Source organism: Aegilops tauschii, chromosome 2 (assembly GCF_002575655.3).
Source record: "Aegilops tauschii subsp. strangulata cultivar AL8/78 chromosome 2, Aet v6.0, whole genome shotgun sequence".
Classification (NCBI taxonomy): Eukaryota; Viridiplantae; Streptophyta; class Magnoliopsida; order Poales; family Poaceae; genus Aegilops; species Aegilops tauschii.
The window spans coordinates 110,857,887-110,866,204 of NC_053036.3; the positions used below are offsets into that span (position 1 = coordinate 110,857,887).

Here is an 8,318-nt window from a genome sequence, read left to right on the forward strand (position 1 = left end):
TTAGAGCAATAACACAAAGTTATTTCAATTCTAATTTGGTTCCATGAGAACAACCAGACAACAACAATAATCCCAGTACCACAGTATTACCACAACCAAATACTCCTCCGTTCCTACATATAAGTCTTTTTAGACATTTCAAATGGACTACAACATACGTATGCATGTAGACATATTTTAGAGTGCAGATTCACTCATTTTGCTCCGTATGTAGTCACTTGTTGAATCTCTAGAAAGACTTATATTTGGGAATGGATGGAGTAAGACAAGTTCATAATTTCTCGAATTAATTATTTAAGGGCTCCTCAAGCTCCTGGCCCAAATCTTGACCTGGCACCTGAACAAACGTAGGGAGATATAGATGTGATAAATTATTTTGGAAAATGAAGACACTTCTTTCAAGTGTTTGAAAAAAAACAATGAACAACTACTGCTAGAACAGAGAAATAAATTCCGTTTAGTTGTCTGCTTGTTGCAGATATTTTCACCATAACAAAATCCCTAAAATAACATAAATATTTAATATATATTTGAAAATTTGATCTGGCGAAGCTTGAGTCTCCATGGCCATGGAGGCTTTAAAACAGATCAAAATTTGAGCCTGTATAGGGTTTTCTCAGGAAGTAAAAAATGTAGTAGGAGCAAAAGATTGATGGGTAACTAATTGCATCCTCTCTCCCAAAATCATATCAGCAATGAAGACGAAGCTTCAGTGCCTTAACGTCACCTGGATTTGGATATGTGACATGTGGGCCAGCCACCTATTTCTCATGATTACAGTAGAAATTGGTCATAGTTGTTGTTGACGATGCTTAACCAGGTAATATTGATGATCTAAGCAGCTCAACCACACAAATGACTTTTATGCCCTACACTTTTCTTACAGAATTTAGCGATGGTCTAGTGCAGGACTCTAGATAACAAATGTTTATGGTGGAGAAAGAACCGTCTTCACCCAAGCAAAAACCAAACCGTCAGACATGTTCACTATATATAAAATCTTGATTTGCACAGACAGAAGACATGCATGTAAATACAGGAAATATAGCTCTTATTAAAACCAGATTAACTAATATAACCAAGCAATGCACAGAACACCTAAAACTGAAGGAAAACTTGGTATACAACCTACACAGGGGTAGGTCAGAAAGAGATTAGATTATTTTTCCTCCTAATGCCTAGTGGTTAACTAGATTTTTCTTACTAATGCCTGTGGTTAAGTAGATAGTAGGTAACCCCTGGTCCAATAACTGCTATTTAAAAATAGCAGAAAGACAAGGCAATAAGAAAACAATCATACCATCTCTTTTATGTCTTCATCATCATCATCAGGAAGTGGAGGAAACACCACCTCAGCAAACTCACTCTCTGAAAAATCTGCATGCGGGCCCAGTTGAGACACTTGCGAACACCCAGAGTTGTTCATTTTGTAAACCCACTGTGCAGTAGCCTCAAATGACTTGAACCGGCGGACCATCTCTTCACGGTCACGGGATACCCCCCAATACTTGCACCAGCATTCATACAAGGCCCATAGGGATTCCTTCGACTTAATGGAATTCTCATCAACAAGGGGAAATATTCGGGGTGCTTCTTTTGACTTGGGACCGCCTGCCGTTCAGTAGCACATAGTTACAATTTGATTTGTGGTACGCAGAAAAATACAATCATTTTTACTATTACTCTCAGCGGAATTGATTTGATTGAAGGCAGCTGGCATAAGTAAATAAACAATATCCTTGCTAGATGTCCGAATGAACATGCTTATTCAAATAGATCTACTTATAATAGGAAATAATATGGGGATTTCAGGTATTAAATTCAGATCCAAGTAAGGAGAATTCCTATATATTCAGAATTCAGATCCAAATTCTGGAAGGGCTATAAACATAACGCGGGAATTTCAGATATAAAATTCAGATCCAAGTAAGAGAATTCCTTTGAAAATTTCGGCAATCGGGATTCAGATCCAAATTCCGAAAAAGCTTTCTCAACATAGGGATTACCTGCAGCTGCAAACATGCGACGGCTGGTACCAGCCGCCAGATAGAGCCGGGAGAGACACGGGGAGATGCCACCAGCAATATCTCCAACGGGGCGGGATGCGAGGGCTGCCCGCGCGAGCTTGGACACGATGAAAGCCATAGCCTAGGTCGGAGGGGATGGTTCTGGAATTAGGGTTTGTGTGCGTCGCCGGTCCCGTATTTATATAGATCGCCGGTGCATTGTACTACATAACTTGGACGTGGATGGAATATAATGCATTCTACCATGCATATCCAATATTTAGGATCTCCCGCAAAAGAAATTCCAATGTTTAGGACTTCATAAAAAAAATGGGTATGTGTCATCATAAAATTTGTGAGGATGGCCGTTCAGCTCATCGACCTTCTGTTTTTTTTAACATACTGCTCGACCTTTTTGGGTCGTGCCTTAGGCTAAAATGTGGTTTTGGGCCAACAGCGTGACACTCGGCTATACGGGCCTAGAAACTTGCCACTGGGCCAGCTGTATGGAGGCCCACTCAGAAACGCCAGCGCGGGTCAGTTCCCTGCCTCTATGTCGAGCGAAAAAAGAAAAGAATCTTCTCAAAAAATAAACTGTTGAGCGGAAAAAGAAAAGAATCTTCTCAAAAAATAAACTGTCGAGCTGAGCAGCACTGCGCCGCCGCCCCTCCTCCCGTCTCTGGCCCCGCGACCCGCCGAACGCCGACCCGAGGACCGCGAGGGCGTCGGGGAAGCGCACGACCCGGACATCCTGCAATCGTGCTCGGCTGCTCGCCTCGCCCAGTCTAATCGTCATTAGCAGCCATGGCGGCGCCTGAATCCGGCAGCCACGGCCTCAAACAGCACACCCCGACACGCGGCACACTTCACGCTTACACGGCTCCTCCACTATTGCACCGGCGAGTAGCACCGACCGTAGCATCACTGCATTAACATACGGTGGTCAGCAGGCAGCAGCACCGTGAGTACTTCAACTTCTCTGAATTTATGATTTTCTCCAATTAAAGAATGGAGATAAGATTGATCGGTGTGATTTTTATTTATTTTTGAAGTCTGAAAATTTGTTGATTTGTAGGTTCCAAAAATAAAGAACAAGTCTGGTGATTGAAACATGTGTGCACCCATTCCTTGCTTACAAAAGAAATCCCGGACGGAGGGAGTAGAAGCTACACTATCTATGCTGATGTTTGTAAATTTCCTTCTTGGTTTATCTCTTGTGTAAGTTCCTGCAAATTGGTAGAGGGCGCAGTGTGCTAACTCATGGTCTTACTGCCCAGGCGCATCAGATCACTATTAGTAATCTATGGATGGGGCATGTCCCTCCAGTGTTGAGTTGGCTTGTAATGACTCTGTAACTCTGATTCCCTATGAGTATTCAGAAAAGGAAGGAAACTGACCTATGCCCACTTCTGTTGACTTAATGTTTCTGTTGTACTGTATGTTAAAACTGAAAAATGTATGTTTCTTATACTTGTGAAGCCCAATGGCTATCATAAAAAATGATATCTTCTCACTTATGTTGCTGGATTTCTATTATATGCTATAACTGAGAGAAGAATAGTAAATCTATAGATTTAAGTACTGTACATGCTAGCTTATTACCCCTGTAAACATATCTTTTGGTCTACAATTTTCATAAGGACAAGCTAATGACTGAAACCCTATCTAATATTATTTTTCCTGGGTACTATTTACATGAATAGAAACATATTAGAAACATCACACTACAGTACACAGCATGTACATGGATTATACCAAAACATCCCTGTAGACAATATTTTTTGTGCTTTTCCCTGATGGGTCATTATCCTTATTTGGCCTTGCAAGTAATCTACTCCCTCCGTTCCTAAATATTTGTCTTTCTAGGCATTTCAACAAATGACTATATACGGAGCAAAATGAGTGAATCTACACTCTAAAAAATGTCTACATACATCCGTATGTGGTAGTCATTTGAAATGTCTAGAAAGACAAATATTCAGGAACGGAGGGAGTAGTTGTTTGTCTTGATGTCCCTCTAGACAAAGCAACATAGAGTTGTCCATGAGAAAACACCGGCTCAGGAAGATATACGCCAACATTTGGGATGGTTTGACCCTGGGCTTTGTTGATTGTCATGGCAAAACTAAGCCGAATTGGAAATTGTTTCTTTTAAACTTGAAGGGGAGAACATCATCCTCTGAAGCTGGGAAGAATTCATTTGCATAGTGTTTTTGGTTTCTGCAAAAGGATCATTCTGCTCTGCAATCACAGCTACTATTTCCCCACCAAACAAAAACACACAGTATCAAGGCAAGCGATCAATAAGGATAATAAGTAGAAGATATCGGTTTAATAAAAACAACGTACTTTGGTTCCCTTTTGGTGAAGTCGTGGAGTGAACATTTGTAATATCTCTGAAAGGAGCTCGGCCTTCCATCTCTTGGGTTTTACTGGACGGCTCGCGGTTATGACTTTGATTCTTGATTGTTATAAGTCAGGTGTTTTCGGCCACAACCTACAGTATATAAGCATTAGACCATTTTTTAGGTTGCCAAATCCGAGAAAAATAATTAAAGCATACTCAAATTTGCAAACAGCTATGAGACATGAACAGAATGAACATGTGCTTTATATTCATATAGCACTGCCTTTTATAGTCTACCAAGAGAGCTGCTTGGACAAAAGCACAAACGCCTTGCGTGCAAGAAAAGCAGAAAAAATCAACAACTACAGCAGATCAGTGACTATGTATTTCATATAAATCTATAGCAAGAACGATCACTTGCGCAACATTCGCATGCAAAAGAATCATCACAGAATTCCAAAGGAACAGATTAGGATGGGACACCTAGAGAAGGAATAGCTCACTTGTGGTCAGTGAAGGAAATATGCCCTAGAGGCAATAATAAAGTATTATATATTTCCTTATATCATGATAAATGTTTATTATTCATACTAGAATTGTATTAACTGGAAACATAATACATGTGTGAATACATAGACAAACAGAGTGTCACTAGTATGCCTCTACTTGACTAGCTCGTTAATCAAAGATGGTTATGTTTCCTAGCCATAGACATGAGTTGTCATTTGATTAACGGGATCACCTCATTAGGAGAATGACGGGATTGACTTGACCCATTCCGTTAGCTTAGCACCCGATCGTTTAGTATGTTGCTATTGCTTTCTTCATGACTTATACATGTTCCTATGACTATGAGATTATGCAACTCCCGTTTACCGGAGGAACACTTTGTGTGCTACCAAACGTCACAACGTAAATGGGTGATTATAAAGGTGCTCTACAGGTGGCTCCAAAGGTACTTGTTGGGTTGGCGTATTTCGAGATTAGGATTTGTCACTCCGATTGTCGGAGAGGTATCTCTGGGCCCACTCGGTAATGCACATCACTATAAGCCTTGCAAGCATTGTGACTAATGAGTTAGTTGCGGGATGATGTATTACGGAACGAGTAAAGAGACTTGCCGGTAACGAGATTGAACTAGGTATCGAGATACCGACGATCGAATCTCGGGCAAGTAACATACCGATGACAAAGGGAACAACGTATGTTGTTATGCGGTCTGACCGATAAAGATCTTCGTAGAATATGTAGGAACCAATATGAGCATCCAGGTTCCGCTATTGGTTATTGACCGGAGAGGTGTCTCGGTCATGTCTACATAGTTCTCGAACCCGTAGGGTCCGCACGCTTAAAGTTACGATGATAGTTATATTATGAGTTTATATGTTTTGATGTACCGAAGGTTGTTCGGAGTCCCGGATGTGATCACGGACATGACGAGGAGTCTCGAAATGGTCGAGACATAAAGATTGATATATTGAACGACTATATTCGGACACCGGAAGTGTTCCGGAGAAGTTTCGGATAAAACCGGAGTGCCGGAGGGGTTACCGGAACCCCCCGGGGAAGTATTGGGCCTTAGTGGGCCTTGAGGGGAGAGAGAGGGCAGCAGCCAGGAGGTGGCGCGCCCCCTCCCATGAGGAGTCCGAATTGGACTAGGGGAGGGGGGCGCAACCCCTCTTTCTCTCTCCCTCTCTTTCCTTCCCCCCCTCTCTTCCTAGTTGGACTAGGAAAGGGGAGTCCAACTCCTACTAGGAGTAGGACTCCCCCCCTCTCCTTGGCGGGCCCAAGGCAGCCAGCCTCCCCCTTGCTCCTTTATATACGGGGGCAGGGGGGCACCTCTACACACAATTGATATACGGTATTTTAGCCGTGTGCGGTGCCCCCTCCACCATATTACACCTCGATAATATCGTCGCGGAGCTTAGGCGAAGCCCTGCGTCGGTAGAACATCATCATCGTCACCACGCCGTCGTGCTGACGAAACTCTCCCTCAACACTCGGCTGGATCGAAGTTCGAGGGACGTCATCGAGCTGAACGTGTGCTGAACTCGGAGGTGCCGTGCGTTCGGTACTTGATCGGTCGGATCGTGAAGACGTTCGACTACATCAACCGCGTTGTGTTAACGCTTCCGCTTTCGGTCTACGAGGGTACGTGGACAACACTCTCTCCTCTCGTTGCTATGCATCACCATGATCTTGCGTGTTCGTAGGAAAATTTATGAAATTACTACGTTCCCCAACAGTGGTATCAGAGCCAGGTTTTATGCGTTGATGCTATGCACGAGTAGAACACAAGTGAGTTGTGGGCGATATAAGTCATACTGCTTACCAGCATGTCATACTTTGGTTCAGCGGTATTGTGAGATGAAGCGGCCCGGACCGACATTACGCGTACGCTTACGCGAGACTGGTTTCACCGTTCGGAGCACTCGTTGCTTAAAGGTGACTGGCGGGTGTGTGTCTCTCTCACTTTAGTTGAACCGAGTGTGGCTACGCCCGGTCCTTGCGAAGGTTAAAACAGCACCAACTTGTCAAACTATCGTTGTGGTTTTGATGCGTAGGTAAGAACGGTTCTTGCTAAACCCGTAGCAGCCACGTAAAACTTGCAACAACAAAGTAGAGGACGTCTAACTTGTTTTTGCAGGGCATGTTGTGATGTGATATGGTCAAGACATGATGCTATATTTTATTGTATGAGATGATCATGTTTTGTAACCGAGTTATCGGCAACTGGCAGGAGCCATATGGTTGTCGCTTTATTGTATGCAACGCAATCGCCATGTAATTATTTTACTTTATCACTAAGCGGTAGCGATAGTCGTAGAAGCAATAAGTTGGCGAGACGACAACGATACTACGATGGAGATCAAGGTGTCGCGCCGGTGATGATGGTGATCATGACGGTGCTTCGGAGATGGAGATCACAAGCACGATGCTTCGGAGATGGAGATCACGAGCACGATGCTTCGGAGATGGAGATCACAAGCACAAGATGATGATGGCCATATCATATCACTTATATTGATTGCATGTGATGTTAATCCTTTATGCATCTTATCTTGCTTTGATTGACGGTAGCATTATAAGATGATCTCTCACTAAAATTTCAAGATAAAGTGTTCTCCCTGAGTATGCACCGTTGCGAAAGTTCTTCGTGCTGAGACACCACGTGTTAATCGGGTGTGATAGGCCCTACATTCAAATACAACGGGTGCAAAACAGTTGCACACGCGGAATACTCAGGTTAAACTTGACGAGCCTAGCATATGCAGATATGGCCTCGGAACACGGAGACCGAAAGGTCGAGCGTGAATCATATAGTAGATATGATCAACATAGTGATGTTCACCATTGATACTAATCCATCTCACGTGTTGATCGGACATGGTTTAGTTGATTTGGATCACGTAATCACTTAGATGACTAGAGGGATGTCTATCTAAGTGGGAGTTCTTAAGTAATATGATTAATTAAACTTAAATTTATCATGAACTTAGTACCTAATAGTATCTTGCTTGTCTATGTTAATTGTAGATAAATGGCCCGTGCTGTTGTTCCGTTGAATTTTAATGCGTTCCTTGAGAAAGCTAAGTTGAAAGATGATGGTAGCAATTACACGGACTGGGTCCGTAACTTGAGGATTATCCTCATTGCTGCACAGAAGAATTACGTCCTAGAAGCACCGCTGGGTGCCAGGCCTCCTGCAAGAGCAACGCCAGAAGTTATGAACGTCTGGCAGAGCAAAGCTGATGACTACTCAATAGTTCAGTGTGCCATGCTTTACGGCTTAGAACCGGGTCTTCAACGACGTTTTGAACGTCATGGAGCATATGAGATGTTCCAGGAGTTGAAGTTAATATTTCAAGCAAATGCCCGGATTGAGAGATATGAAGTCTCCAATAAGTTCTATAGCTGCAAGATGGAAGAGAATAGTTCTGTCAGTGAGCATATACTCAAAATGT

At 42.9% G+C, this 8,318-nt stretch overlaps 1 long non-coding RNA gene across 1 annotated transcript; it reads right to left on the reverse strand.

The window, feature by feature from the left end:
• Positions 1–2,298, reverse strand: LOC109758547 (uncharacterized). The gene is made up of 3 exons (XR_012202012.1): positions 2,007–2,298; positions 1,301–1,611; positions 1–337 (listed from the first exon to the last, which is right to left on the reverse strand). It is a non-coding gene; the product is annotated as an uncharacterized lncRNA (long non-coding RNA).
• Between the last annotated feature and the right edge of the window lie 6,020 nt (positions 2,299–8,318).